Source organism: Fukomys damarensis, unplaced genomic scaffold, assembly GCF_012274545.1.
Source record: "Fukomys damarensis isolate Sample0158 unplaced genomic scaffold, DMR_v1.0_HiC HiC_scaffold_22, whole genome shotgun sequence".
NCBI lineage: Eukaryota > Metazoa > Chordata > Mammalia > Rodentia > Bathyergidae > Fukomys > Fukomys damarensis.
This window is the reverse complement of record NW_022900934.1, coordinates 14,520,264-14,536,221: the sequence shown is the minus strand read 5'-3', so window position 1 is coordinate 14,536,221 and position 15,958 is coordinate 14,520,264. Positions and strand designations below refer to the sequence as shown.

Below are 15,958 nucleotides of genomic sequence, written 5' to 3'. Positions count from 1 at the left end.
TTTGTGCTTGCGAGGTAGGACAGTGCCACTGAGCTAAAGCCCTGCCCCCCTCCTTTTTTTAAAAAATAGCACAGGTAAGCAAGCATCAGCTTGCTAGGAGCTGGAGATGTCTGGAAGGTATAAATGTTAGAAGCATGTTAAACAAGAAAGGGCTAAAAATTGAAAATAGAATGATGAATTATCTTTAATGTTAACCTGTATTTGTCTTGAGACATTTGGTGGAGTATATCAATTCCTGCCTATCTTGTTAATAATGAGAAATCTAATCTTTATTTTAATTTTAATAATGGCCCCAAATTAAGAAAGTTATATAATTTTTACATGAATATTTGTCCACTAAAACTTATTACAGGGTTTACAACCTGGGATTTGGCCTTTACTTTTTTTTTTTTCAAAGTGTTTCCAAGTAGTACAAATTCTCTGAGTTAAATGTGTTTTAATTCTAAAGACCAAAGGTTAATCACTTAGGGAAAAAAACAAAACAAGCAAACAAACAAACAAAACAGCCCCCCAAATTATGACCATGATTTTAAGATATGAGATCTACACCACCCCTAATTTTTAAACCCAGATACCTATTTATGACAGGAAACTGTATAGAATAACTTGAAAAAAAAGTTAACTGCACGGTTGATATAGTACATCAACCTAAACTTGTCAGAAATTCATCTGTAGCTCAAAAGTAAAATTCAAAACTGAATTTTAAAAAAGTATCTCTTCAAAAATTAATACTGTAGCTTTCCTTCATAAAAGACAGTTTAGGACTGGGGATTTAGCTCAGTGGTTCCTCCACCTGCCTTGCAAGCACAAGGACCTGAGTTCAATCCCTGGCACCAAAAAATAAAAAAATAAAAAATAAAAGGCAGTTTGGCAAGTCCAGAGATAAACATGAGTATTTGACATATAAGTGAACATAAGGCCCAGTGCCTACCACAGATCAAATCTCAAAATGGCAAGTTGGAATCTATCCAAATTTTCTATTGAATTGAATATTTTAAAAGTGTTTGGACCAGCAGTCAGGCTTGAACATTTCTGTCATACAAGGATTTGTTGTAATAAGATCTGACAAAGACGTTGCTAAAATGTTTGCTGGTTCTTCTAGATTTTCATGAATGTTCAGTCTTCTTGGTGCTGGTACCTGAAGAATTCTGATTTTTTTTTTTTTAATCCTTTTTCTTCTGAAGCCAAGTTTACAAAAAGGATACTCCAGGCCTTCAAGTCACAAAACAGTCTGGGTCAGTTTTTGCCTTCACACACTGTCATCTTTCAAAGCATGGAGTAATATGAAGGTAATGTTCATTTATCTGACAACTCTGGTTATGAGAAACACTCAGACAGGGCTTATCTTCTACTGGAATTGCCAGGGACATCCCAACACCAGTCTGCGCATGCCCAAGGCCCTGAACACTAGTTTGGAAGCCAGCCGGACACATCTGCGGTGTGTAAAATGGGTGAGTGCGGCAGTTGGGTGGCTCTGATGCAGGATGGCGGCATTGCAGTGGGGTCTGTGGAGTCTGATGGAGACACTGAGGCTGCCGAGAGTGAACTGGCCGTGAGGGTTCTGGAATGCACCTATTTGTGCTGACTGAGGTGAGGGCCCGCCTGGCCTCTCTGTTTATTTGCTTCTTTCACATCATTGTCATGAGCAACTAATACCCATTCAATACACCGCACCATCCCACAGATACGCAGCAGGACGGTGCAGTCTTGTAAGCCGCATTGGAGAAAGTTGAAGACTAATCCTCGAAGAAGACACATATTTTAGAATGCTATTTTAGGTGCATAATTTAGAAAAGCATAATCTCATAGAGACCCTTCCAGGAAGTAATCTGCATGTTTAGCCATGCAGAGTCTAGTTTCCTTCCAAGCACATCACTGGCCAGCCATCGCGAAGGTCTGTCTCATGTGCTGCATCGGAGAGACTAACTCGAAGAAACCGGCAGCTGTTGGGAGGCAGAGGTTCCACGGAGCGGTTTCTAATAGTAATAGTTCCACACACGTAGCAAATTCTGTTTTGTCAACACTAGGTCCATACTAATCAGACAATCCAGGCTGTTGAGACGCCCCAGTTTAGGCACACTGTAGTCTTTTTGTTCGGATTGACTTGCTAAAAGCAGACGGGTAAGTGCTTCTAAATGCAGTCGCTGGAGAGAGGTGTCATAGCGACCCATAAACAAGTACGGTAAATAGCAAGACGTCCGGCAGAAGGCAGAGTGTGAAGCGACTGCTTGCAGTGCCAATCAAGTCGGCAGAACACCTTCTGAGAGTAGTTGAGGGGTCTGGGCTTTTTGTAGGAGAGCAATTTGTAGCAAAGCGCTTGCTTGGTGGATGTCGCCAGCCAGCTGTCCTCGCGCCAGCCAGACGCTGTGACTTCAGTCCAGAACCGCGGGCTATCACAGCCCTGGTCCCAGTGGCGTGCGGGGTGCGCCGGCCCCACTCACGCTGCGGGCGGTGAGCTGCAAAGCACCGGTCTCAGCTGCAGCCCCAGCCCCGGGCCAGGGCGCTCCCTGGCCTTTACTTTATGGATCTAAAGATCTTTGTAGCTATGGGCTCGAGATAACATACCCAGCGGAAGCAGATAACAGAAAATCAGTTTACACCACAAAAATGCTTGGTAGCTAGAATATTTATATTGGCATTTTAGTCTTATATGCAGACCAATATAAGAAGCCACATTTTTATGCGAGGAATACTTTAATGTATATCAAAATATCATAATGACAATATGTAAAGGCAGACTGAAGGACACATTTTCGAAAGAGCTCATGGGACTGGAAACCGTGACTTTTTATGGCTGTAAGCTAGCACATCATATGTATAATTGGAGACTGTGAGCAGGGGCCGGTGTACGCATACACCCTTTGTTTACTAATGTGTGTTTTTCGTTTATTTATTTATTTTTTGGTTCTTCATTTTTTTTGGGGGGGGTTTGGTACTGGGGATCAAACTCGGGTCTTTGCGCTTACACGGCAGGCAGCGGCACCAGTGAGCTAAATCCCTGGTCCTCCTAATGTGGTTTTTTAAAAATTGCTGTTTGCTTTTGCAACCCTGAAGCCAAGGCAGGGGTGACGGGGTGGGGGGTTGTGGATGTGTGGAGGGAGGAGTGGGTAAGGAAGAAGCCAAAAGCCGGAAGGCACTGGGCTTCATGACACCTCGGGTCCAGGTTTGGGGTCCCCACACAGGGCCGTCATGGGACTTCTGGGCTGGCAGCTTCTCCTCTGCCAGCTTCCCCTTGGCCCTTTGTCTAATTTTTGTAAGTTAACCAAGAGAATTTTAATATCTTAAGGCTTTTCAACATAGAAAACTCTTTAACTTTTAATTATAGCCAACTTAATTATACATAATAATAATTTCTTAATATCATTGGTTGGGGTAGGGAACAATGAGATTTTAAGGAAAATCAGAGGAGCTGCCAGTCAGTGGAGACAACTGAAATAAATTGGTTCAGGAAGCTTCTGAGTCATCCAGGAGAATCTCAAGACAACAGGAAAAAGCAACGAAGTCTTGTAACTTGGGGCAGGGACCTGAAGTACAGCAAACAAGAGAGTAGCAAGACAAGGTATATAATAGGCTTAGAGGAAACAGTATTTTTAACTTATCTGGTTCAGCAGGTTGGTTGATATTTTCTTTTCTGAAAATAAACTAGAGGTCTGTTATAAATGGCACACGTGAAACCATTCAAGATAAAATTTTGTGCAGAAAGGAAAAATGTATTCCAGTGAACAGAGACTAAAATCAGGAACTAAACTCAGGGATAGATTTTAGCAGCTAGCTGGGAGAAGCTGAATCTGCTACATCTGTGTGTGGATGGGCTGACACTGGGATAGAAAAATTATCAGCAGTTAGCTGGGAGAGATTTCCTTTGTGGGTGGATGGGCTAACATCAAGAGAGAATTAAGAGCTAACTGGGAAAGGAATATGCTTACATAGGTATTGAAAAGGGGGCTATGATCATAAGAAATATTTATGACAGAGTCCAAGGGCAGTCAGCACAGTGTGCAGACAATCACTGGACTTTTTGGCTCCAGGGAGATTGTCCTGTTGTTTGCTGGCTTTGTCCTGTTTGTCTGTGAAGGTCTCAGGGGAGGCACGATGTTCCTGATTGACTTTCTGTTGTTATACAGAAAAGGTGGGGGCAGGAAAGTGGAGTTTCTCACGGCTGCTTTATTTGTGACAAATGGGCAGTGTGGACAGCCTACGTGGAAGAAGGATCTTGAAAACATATCTGAGAGTGGCCAGGTCGTCACCTTGAATGTGGTCCCGTAAGAGAAGTCTGAGGAGGCGTGGAAGGGGTTAACTGCAGAGTGTTGGAGGAACTGAGAGAAGCTGAGGGGTGTGACCCAGGGGCCTTGTGTAAGCAACAGAGCTAACCTGGCCAAAGGGCATGGGAAGGGGCAGGGAGATGTTTAAGGGTTTTTTTTTTTTTTAATTGATTTTTGATCAAGAGGAGGATGAGGAGAGTGAGAAGGATGGAAAAGTATTTGACATCTTCTGGAGAAAAGTCACACAGAATGCCCTAAAAAAAGCTCTTCTATCCAGTTAAGATAGGATTCAAGAGTGGACCTATGAGGGGAAGAGCAAATAAGATTAAAGCAGACTGAACAAAGGAGGTGGGTGAAATGGCAAGTGGCACAAAAGCAAGGCAGTTAAGCATCTTCAGGTCAGCCTGATGGAAGTTGGGGGGATCGCTTGTGATTTCCACAGGAGGGGTCAGGCGAGTTGTCAGCTGGGCACAGCTTCACTCTAGAAAAATGAGCCCACTGAGGTGGATCCCAGAGACAATCGCTGTCAGAGGGCTGTAGATAGCCCAAAACGGGTCCTTTCTACTTAGGCTGTAGGGACTGTGGATTTAAATTGTTTTATTATTATTATTAAAGTTCATTTATTAGCCAGGTAGGTCAACTTCATGAGGCTGGGTGTTGAGAAAAAGGAGAAGGCTAGCAGCACATCTTATATCCTTTCAGACTTGTAGGACAGGTGTAGTCTCCATTGGGGTTAGGTTCTGAGCTGAGCAAGTAAAAAGGTGTGGCCATATAAAAGCTCAAGTGGACTGTACCCTGTAGTTTCTCTGGGCACGGCTCTGATGCAAAGGAGAGCAATGAGAAACAAGGAAACCCAATCTTTAGGGGGAGTGTAATCCTAGTAAGGTGGGCCTTAATGAGGCCATTAGCTTGTTTTACCTTCCCGGATGACTGAGGCCAATAGGGGGTATGAAGTTTCTATTGTATACCCAGTGATGTAGACACCCGTTGGGTAATTTGGCTAATGAAATCTGGGCCATTGTCTGATTGAATAGAGGTGGGAAGGCCAAACAGGAGATGATATCAGGTAGGAGGGAGTTATGAGGCTTTTTCTGAGCTTGTCGGAAAGGCCTCTATCCACCCCATGAAGGTATAGACCCAGCCCAGGAGATATCTAAACTTTGGCACTCGTGGCACGTGAGTGAAATCAATCTGCCAGTCCTGAGTAGGGAAAAAACATCATGCTTGATGTGCAGGGAAAAGAGGGGGCCTTGGGTGCCCTGAGGTGTGGTTACCTGGCAAACAGAACATTGATGGCTGATAGTTTTGAGGAGGGTCTTCTGGAGGGAAAACAGATAAGAGACTCAAGTAGATGGATTAGGGGTTTGTAGCCCGTGGGAAAATTGTCATGAAGGGAAGAAAGAACGGAAGGTTGTCATGAGCCTGTGAGGAGAGGAGGAATTTTCCCTAGTTTAGGAACCATTCATCCTTGGTGGGGAGGTCCTTGCTAGTGCTGGCCCTCAGAAGGAGAATAGGAGTGAAGCTAGAAAGGGAAAAATATTGACCCTTGTGGGCCTAGAGGGAGAGATTAGCAGTTTCCTTTGGGGTTTTATCTGCAAAGGCATTCCCAGTAGCTATGGGGTCTGAAAGTCTCTGGTGTCCCCTGTAGTGGAGCATAGCAGCCAGGGCAGGTAGGAGAGCAGCCTGAAGAAGAGCTTTAGTGATTGAAGACCCTTGGAAGGTTAGGAACACTTTTTCTGCTCAGAGTGCAGCGCAATGGTGTAATACATGAAATGAATACTTTGAGTCTGTATAGATGTTAACTTGTTTGTAAACCTTCGGCTAGTGTAGGAGCATGGGTCAGAGCAGTTAGTTCAGCCTGTTGAGAGTTAATGAATAGGGGGAGAACTGCAGCTTCTATAATAGAGTCTTGGGAAACAATACCATATCCTGCCCTGGCAGGGGAGTTTGGAGTGGGCTTGTATGAACTCCCATCTATAATCCAGGTGTAATTAGAGTTGGGAAAGGGGAAGGTGGAAATGTGAGGAAAAAGAGAGATTGCTAGGTATATCAGAGACATGGAGTCATGTGATTCAGGCTTTTTAGAAAGGGGCGGTGGGTTGATAAAGTGAACAGCTGGATTAAAATTGGGGCTCAGGGTTATTGTAACCATGGGAGTCCCCATATAAAGTGCATGAAGTTGAGTAAGGCCAGGGGCAGAGAGAAAGCGTGAGATGAAAGTGTGGGATGAAGACACCGTCCCTGCAGGCTGTGGGAAGACTGAAGGGTGAGTGGAGCGTGTCTAGTGATTTTGAAAGTCTCTGGGAGTAGCAGTGCTGCAGTGGCATCGTGGGCAGCCTGTGACAGTGGGGTCAAGCTGCTGGGACAGAAACATGATCTGCCATGGGCTGGGACCTTGTGTCAGAATCCCTATTGCACATCCCTTACATTATGCTGTCTAAAGGCTGAAAGGTTGGATGAGGTCTGGGAGGGCCAAAGCAAGGGCTCTTTTAAAGTGTGAAAGGGAAGTGAGGGAAGGCTTTGTGATCTGAGGATGTCCCTTTGTCAGATTGGGACCCAGAGGCAGAAATATCCTAGTATGCCGAGGAAGGACCGGAGCTGTTGTTTGGTAGGAGGAGCTAGAATCTGGGAAATCAAGTGGACGCAATCTGGAGATAGGGCTCAGGTATGTTTGTGGAGAACAATGCCCAGATAGGTGACAGATGGGTTAGAGGGGAGACATAATATCTCTTGGAGTCTAGGTGCTGTAATAATAAGAGGCTGTCTTTATGGAACAACTTATAGGAGGGCTGAGGAGGAGTTCATCTACATACTGTATGAGGTGAGAGAAGGAGGGATGAAAGGATAAATCATGCACAAGGGCCCCACCAAAATAGTAGGGACTATTCGGGAAGCCCTGGGGCAAGACAGGCCAGGTCAGCTGTTGGGACTGATGAGTGTCAGAATCTCTCCAAGAGAAGGCAAAGAGAGGCTGTGAGGAGGGGTGTAGCGGACTAGTGAAATGTACAGGAGTTTGGTACCACTGGCTGTTTGAGGAAAACAGTCTGATTAATGGTGAGGAGATCTTGTACCAGCCTATAAGATCCATTTGACTGGGAGAATGAGGATATTATAAGGGAAATTGACAGGAATTAATAAACTGTGCTTGCAACAGGCAAGAGAAAATAGCTTTTAATCCCCTTGAGATGGGATGTCTTCGTTGGGTAGGGTAGGGTGGCTTGATATGAGAGTGACGGTAAGACGTTGCTGGGATGAAGCCAGAGATGGGGCAGAAGTGTCACAGACTCTGGGGTTGAGGTGAGGGGAGAAGATAGGAGCCTCAGGGGGAGGCAGGGAAGGAGAGACTAGAACAGCTGTAAGTGCTGGCTGTGTCCCAGGGAAGGTCAGAGTGCCTGACAGCTTAGCTAAGATGTCGCAACCTAAAAGGGGAATGGGACAGGTGGAGATAACTAAAACTGAGCAGGGAATGGTGTTGGCACAATTGTAACTTGTAACCTTTTTCTGCTAGAAAATTGAGATTGTTTTTCTCATTGAGTTTATTGGTACATTTTAAGTATACAGTACAGTTACATTCATCATTGGGATCTTGTACCTTTATATGACAGGTCTTGGGTCCCATTTTTGCCCCTTACCCCTGCCCTCCCTTCACCCCCTCCTCCCTTCCCTATTTACACATACTTTATTTCCATTTTTTCATTTTCTCATGTGTTTTTCCTTTTCCCTTATTTCCTTTCCCCTACCCTTCCCACTTCCCCTACACCCCTAGCCCTTTTCTTCCTATTTCACATTGTCAATTATATCATTAGGATCTTATGTACCATTATAGTTTTTCACACCTTCAGTATTTATACATGTGTGACTTATTATTTCACTTAGGAGTGTATCCTCAATATGTATCCACTTTCCTATGAATGACTCTAATTTCTCATTCTTTGTGGCTGAGTAGTATTCCATTTTATAGAAAAACCACATCTTTATCCAGTCTCCAATTGATGGGCAATTGGGCTGTTTCCAAGTTTTAGCTATTACAAACTGTGCTGCTATAAATATAGGTGTGCATATATCACTGTGATATGATTCTTTTAATTCTTTTGGAAAGATACCTAGCAGAGGGATGGCTGAGTCAAATGGAACCTCTAAACCCAGCTCTTTGAGGTATCTCCATATTGATTTCCATAGTGGTTGCACCAGTCTGCACTCCCACCAACGATGGAGAAGGATTCCTTTCTCCCCACAACCCTGCCAACATTTGTTAGTGTTTGATTTCTTCATAGCAGCCATTCTTTGTGGGGTGAGGTGGAATCTCAGTGTTGTTTTCATCTGCATCTCTCGAATGACTAGTGATGTAGAACATTTTTTCATATATTTACTTGATGCTTTTACTTCTTTGTCTGAGAAATATCTGTTCATTTCAGATGCCCATTTTTGAATTGGGTCTTTATATTTGGGGGGGCTGATTGCTTTGAGTTCTTTATATATGATAGATAATAATCCTTTGTCTGAGGAGCAGCTGGTAAATTTTTTTTCCCACATTGTACGTTGTCTTTTAGTTCTGTTGATGGTTTCTTTTGCAGGGCAGAAGGTTTTTAATAAGATGAGATCACAGTTGTTGATTATTTCTGCTAGTTCCCATGCTACTGAGGATTTGTTCATAAAGTCTTTTCCTATGCCAATGTCTTCCAGAGTTCTGCCTAACTTATCTTCCAGCAAGTTTAGTGTTTCTGTTTTAATATTTAGATCTTTAATCCACTTTTATTTTAGTTTAGTGCATGGTGAAAGATAATGGTCTAGTTTTAATCTTTGGCAGGTTGAAATCCAGTTTTTCAACACCATTTATTAAAGAGGCTAGCTTTCCTCCAGTGAGGATGGTTAGCTCCTTTGTCAAAGATGAGGTAGCTGAGTACATCTGGAGTTGTTTTTGTATCTTCCAATCTATTCCACTGATCCTCAAGTCTGTTTCTTTGCCAGTACCATGCTATTTTTATCACAGTGGCTTTGTAGTATAGTTTCAAATTGGGAATTGTTATACCCACTGCCATATCTCTGTTGCTTAGGATGGCTTTTGCTATTTGAGGTCTCTTCTGGTCCCAAATGAATTTCTGGATTCTTTTTTTCTAGTTCTGTGAAATATACTGTGATTGGAATTTCAATCGGGATTGCATTGAATCTGTATAGCAGTTTTGGTAGTATGGCCATTTTCACTATGTTGATTCTTCCTACCCAGGAACAGGGGATATCTTTCCATTTTCTTATATCCTCTTTCAATCTCTGAAAATTGAGATTCTTAGTGGTGTTTTTATCAGATAACTATTTGGTGAGGCATTTAAACAGGGAGTTAGCTGGGATGGATGAGGCATACCCCAACATGGGTTTTGTGGGTGGGACAAGTTGTGGGAACCTAACAGGCCTATCCTCCAGTCAACCCCTGGCAGGTTTGTGGAGACCGTACAGGGCATCTCTGGGTATTTCCAAAGCCTTTCAGCCCCAAGGAAAGGCCCATTAGGCCTGAACTCGTTGGGCTTTGGTCAGGGAAGCCTTACAGGGCCTTTCCCTGTGTAAATTTCCTCATGGAAATATTACAGGGCATCCTCTAAACTTTTCCAAATATCATCATATCATCAGGACATCCGTTGATAAAGCTGGACTCCTTGGGGGTTGGATGTATCTGGCTTTGTATGGGCACCAATGCCATTTCCTGTTGAACCTTTGGATCTCCCATGACCACAACCCATTTTCTGGACAAAGAATCTGGATCTGGGCTACTTGAATAGCTGGACAAAACTATTTAACATCACAGCATGTCTGTCTAAAGAGGGGCAGTAAGTGCTCATCCCCGAGAGATCCCAAAGACCTTTCCAGTTTTCTTAGATGTATCCTATGTGGCTCTTGGCACCTTTGGCTGACAAATGGCACTTTAACAGATGATTTCTTTCTACTTGACAGTAGATGGCAGTCTAAGAATAAGGGACTAGGATGTGTCTCTAGGCTTAAACATCAGACAAAAACATGATTTAAATGACCACATCTAGCAACCCATGCAGGATGTGGCTTTTAAAAAGTCGTGTCTTTGTATAGGAACCTCATCTCTCCCTAGTCTTCTCTGTCCCCAACTCCCCTGCATTTTTGCTAGATCATGCCACAAATAGGATATATATTGGATGATAAAAGGAGAGCTTCACAATAACAACTGCAGGTTATACATATATTTTTAAAAACATTTATTTATTTAGAGACGGGGTCTCACTATGTAGTTTAAGCTGGCCTTGAATTTACCGGATTCCCCTGTCCAGTACACGAAGCAGGGCTGAGGTGGGGGGGGGACACTAAAAGACAGAATTAAGAGAGAGAAAACGGGGTGCCAGGATGACCAATGCTGCTGCAACCAACAAAGGTGCTGGCTGGTCCCAGGCACTGACTTTTATTGGCAATCAACTGGGGTCAAGGCAAGCTATGTGCTGTTTCTATGGAAATTAATGTAAAGAAGGCTCCTAAAGGACAAGAAAAGCATTCTCAAATTAGGAACATAACAGACAAAATATATGGTTGTAATTAGAACATTGCCCTTCTAATTGTGGCAACAGGATTTGGATACAAGTTACTCTGACCTCAGCACATAAGCTTCAGCCAGACTCACTTCTCAAAACAAGTCAATTGTGGCGTTCACTCTTCAAAGTGTGCTTTGGGCGTAATCAATATTACAGCCTCCTGCATCTCTTCCTTCTCTGTTTAGAAATAGCAGCTGCATCAGGGTTATCTGTGATTGTCTTTGGGGCCTTATTGCTCCTGGGCCTCATCAACAGGTGGTGCATCAGATCTGGTGATCTTTGCAGGCCCAAGGGCGGTTGCAGGTGAGGGGAGTTGCTCACATGCAGCCTTTGCATGGCTCTCAGCAGGGTGTCACATCGCACTGCTTACAGTGAATCTATCATCTTGGTCCACGGTGGTACATTTTGGGATGATGGCCACAGCATCTTTTTATTTTCTGTTGCAGAATAAGCATACCCTGGATCTTATATCATTAATTGTATTGAGCCATTTACCTTTTCTAGTTAGGACATACTTTGACAACACTAATGTCTAGGACATGTCTATAGATCTATCTTTGTATATATTTACTTTCCATAAGTGGATCTAAAAATTGGAAGTGAAAGTAACAAGATTTAATTGAGTTTGTGGAGGTAGCTGTAACCCCCCTTTTCTGTTTATGTGAGTGTGTCCTTAGAGAAAGGTGAGTATGCCCAACAATGGCTTGTCCTGTGAGTTATCCAATGGACCTATGCAACAAAGACCTATAACGTGTCTAACTGACTTAGCTGTCTATCATAATTTCCTCTATAAAGAGCATCTCCAACTGTGGTTAGGGAAGAAAGGGTGTAGTTTCAATCCAACTGTTTTGAGCTGAGAAGGGTCAGGGCTCTCTTCGGAGCTGATTTAATAGGCCTTAAATAAAAATCATGCCATAATTTGGCAATGATAAACTCTCAATATGAAGTCAATCTGGTGGGTTTTGGTAAAAAAAAAAAATCCAGGACATTTATTGTTGATTTTATCTATATGATCACTTGGAGTTGGGCAGCCTATAGGCAAGAATAAACAAATGTTTAAAAGAATATATAATCAAAGTATAAATACTCAAAAAAAAATCAGTTGGGGAAAGAATCATGTTCAGAAACTGTTTTTAAAGGACTAAAATAGTGATTGTAACCTGCTGGCTCTTAGACCCTTTTAGTAATGGAGGTTATTGATAAATCTGACATTTGGTCATAATTTTTCTTTTAACTTAAAAAGATTAAATGTTTAATAATTAAAAAAACCAATTTTAGCTAAAACATTTAAAAACTTGTTGAGGTCTATAAATTTTCATATTTTTTTCTAATGACCCATAACAACGGTGACCCACAGTGTAGTTAGAAAATGCCATAAGGGGTCAGCGGGTCAGCAATTGGAGCCCCTTCTTTTATCTAGCTTTGTTGTTGTTATTATTTATTATTATTATTATTATTATTTTGTACCAGGGATCAAACTTGGGTCATTGCATTTGCAAGGCAGGCTGCGGAAACACTGAGCTAAATCCTTAGCCATATTATTATGTTTTTGACTTTATATATTTGGGCTATACTTTTCTATGGTGTGTTCAAGACCAAGTTAAGGTGAGACCTACATTGATAAGAGCTAACCTCGTGCTATCATCCAGGGTCAATTAAGTTTCCACAGGCACTACTTTGAACCCTGTATAGAGCTTTTTATCTCCTGTCAGTGTCAGCCATGTCATGGCCTTGCTTGACCATGTTGCTTTCTGGGAAAGTATGAGAGATTTTTTTTCCTTTAAGTGACACTCCTTTGGCACACTTTACATTTGTAGATTCTTATCTTGTTCTGGTGTCCAATAATCTCCCTGCTCAGGATGTTGGGTGACTTACCAAAATTGTAGGGTCTTGAAGAAAAGGTTCTCTCATGACCTGAGTTGTTGTAGGCCTTGAAAGGCCAGGGCCAAAATATTGGCTGTCTTCTTAGCCCAGTTACCTTTCTAGTTCTGGGCTACAAACTTCAGTTGTTGAACACTTGGAAGAGAAGATCAATAACACTAGCATTGCAGTGGGAGCAATGAATTTAATTATAATTTTATCTGGATATCATGAACTTCAAAATATAAGATATAATTAGAGGACTGTTATTGTTATCAATCATGGTTGTTCTAGTAGTGAATTCCTGTAAAATATTAACAGAACTAAAGCTTCAAATCAAGAGCCACACATAATATTTTAGCAGGGCAATCATGATGACATTATCTTTGCAACATACTTAAATGTCCATCTTAGTATAAAATAGCCATTGTTAAATGCACACATCCCTCCACAAAATCTCAAAAAATTCTTACCCAAATTGTTATTTTTTTGATAGGATGCCATGTAAAGCAAGTATATCAGACTGTAAATGCAGCTGTTATCATAAGTAGTAGGAGTGTAAGAGAAAGGCAAATGTCTGAATCAAAAGGAGGTTATTACCATAAACAATAGATTAGAAAACCTGTATAGTCAGAAAGCATGAATACATTTAGTATACTAGAAAATTAACAATAATAATTATCACAATAATATGAAACTTTATGTCCTTTAGTTTGGTACCAAAAGTACCTTTTTAATAAAACCTTGTTGTTTTTCTCACAGAAAATTTAATCTTTTTAAGATGACCAGTGTAAACATATCACAATAATGTATTTAAAACTTAACCCTATGATGATAACCAATTTAAACTTATTATAGTAACATGTGTAAGTAGTATTTATTGAGGTCAGTCTCTTATAGGTCTATGAAAACTATCAGGTTCAGTCTGTTGTAAGGCCATGGAAACTGTTGACATCCCCTAGTGAGAAAAGGCTTGAAAATATTTCCATATGGCTCCTCCTTTGTTCACCAAGAGAAGTCCCATTTAGCAGCCCCCCACATCTAAGGGTCTCCACTAATTACCTTGAAAAAGCTTATTTAATAATCTATAAAAAACAAGATTATAATAATTAATACATTTTAGCCAGTTAATGTTTTGGAATGATTTTATTTAGACAACCATATGCATTACATCATTTTGATCTGATAGAAACCTGAGGAAAAATATATGCATGCCTTTAACTTTAATAATTTTTATCTATACATCAATTTAAATTATAGGCAAATATCTTTCTAAAAATATTTTTGAAAGGCAAAAAAAGGAAAACAATTGTTGAGTTCAAACAAAACAACTATATGTTTGAACAGATAAATAGACAAGATAACATAAGACAATTTATAAAATGAGAGTACATGAAAATATATTTCACCTAATTGAATTATAATATCTACATATATTTTTTGGGTACATAATTGTAAATAAGATTAGTCAAAATTTTTTGTAGATCAATTAACAGAGATCTCTTGTAGAATTAGAATCAGAAGGTATGAAAACTCTTTATGCCTGTAAATGCAAATCTTTGGTTTTTTTGGTACTGGGGATTGAACTCAGGTTCTTGCACTTGCAAGGCAGGTGGCAGAACCACTGAGCCAAATCCCTGGCCCAATGTAAAACTTTTATAACAAACTTGAAACCAACAAGCAAACTTACATATTTCCTTGATAAGACTCTTCTACACACCTTTGACATACCTAGATCATTTCTAGTCTTGTTACTTATCTCTCTTTATCTTTCTAACAAGACAAACATTCAAAATCCTTTCATATCAAAAGTACATCTCTTTTACTTAGCCTCCTTAATATTTTTCCTCCAACTCACTTACTATAAACCTATAACAAACTTGTCTTCAGCTGTTTTTAGTCTCTTTTTTTCCCTGTTCTCAGATTGTTACATTTTAAATTTTGACTGCCAATAGAACAGTAGCAACCTTGAGTTCTTCATCAACAAACAAAATACAGAAAAGAGCAAGTTAACCCTTTAATTACATTTCAAGAATTTGCAAAGCACAAGAAATGTTTTAAGAAAACCAATTAAAAATAACAAATTGGAACAAAGATAAATTTATTTAGCTAATTTATAAATTCGCTAAAATTTGTAATTTGATTTCTCTTGTAAAAATCTCTTTATGTCTGTTAGAGCACGGTTGCTGTTTCTTTGGCTTTGTTTTAGATTCCAGACTTTAAAGGCAGCATCTGGCTGATAACTCAGTGCTGGTCTTGGGGCTTTTTAAAGCCAAGAGTTTTTTCTTCACTGTTTCTCTCTATGCTTTTAAGAGCTTTCCTAGCTGTTTTCATTTCATTTACTTATTTTCTCATTACAGTTCTTTGCCCATCTAAGTGTGGGTTTTGACTTTTTTTGAGTCTGACCACGATGCCCCACCTGCACTTCCCAGGAACTAAAGCCCAGAAGTTCTCCTCATGCTTTTGTCCCCCGCCCCCATCCACAGATACCCTGTGATCTTAGAAACTCAAGTGGAGGAGGAGGCAGCTCAACCTCCTTCAGAGGGAAGCACTGGGGTTTGCCTGTAATGATGCACATTTTCTGGGAGAGGTGCCCTCTGTAAGACAGCAGATTCGGCAAGCAGTTGTTTGAAAATTGAAACTAAACAGTTCTCACCGGCAGCCAATTGCCTCAGAGCAGAAGCTTGAGCAGCTCCCAGGCTCAGTTGTTTGGGCCACAAAACAGAGTGCACAAGGCTCCAGGTTGTCAAGCTCTCAGTTAAAGTCTCAAGGGGGATAACTTTTTTTGTTGTTGTTGAGCTGCCTGGATGTTATTTTTGACATACTCCTTAAATTCCATATCTAAAGCTTTTGTTTGTGAAAAATATTTAACTATATTTGCAGCATTTATTTCAACACTGCAGGCCAGCTTGGGCCAAAAATGAATTTGTATATTTAACTATTTATTTCACCACCGCAGGCCAGCTTGGGCCGAAAGAGAGTTATCCTGTGTTTAGTCCCAGCTGACTATCTTTAATACTGTCACTACCCTCTACCATCTAAAGTGCCTACATCTTTTACCAGGTTTTTGTGCTTGTCCTTGATCTTGATGCAAGGTGCATTGGGTTGTCAATTCTTTTTTTTTTTTCTTTTTCTTTTTATTCCATTTTATTCTGAGTAGCCTCATTGAGCAGGTGATAGCTTCTGGTTCAAGGTCCCACATTGGGCATCAATTACCAGAGACCCCAGCAGTTAGGATCCAGTCCCCTGTCCAGTATATGAAGCAGGCCTGAGGGAAAAAAACTTAAAAGA

General features: G+C 41.0%; 1 pseudogene; it reads right to left on the bottom strand.

Annotated features, from left to right (window-relative positions):
- Window positions 1-1,259: 1,259 nt before the first annotated feature.
- LOC104867208 lies at window positions 1,260-5,281 on the bottom strand (annotated as a pseudogene).
- Window positions 5,282-15,958: the final 10,677 nt, after the last annotated feature.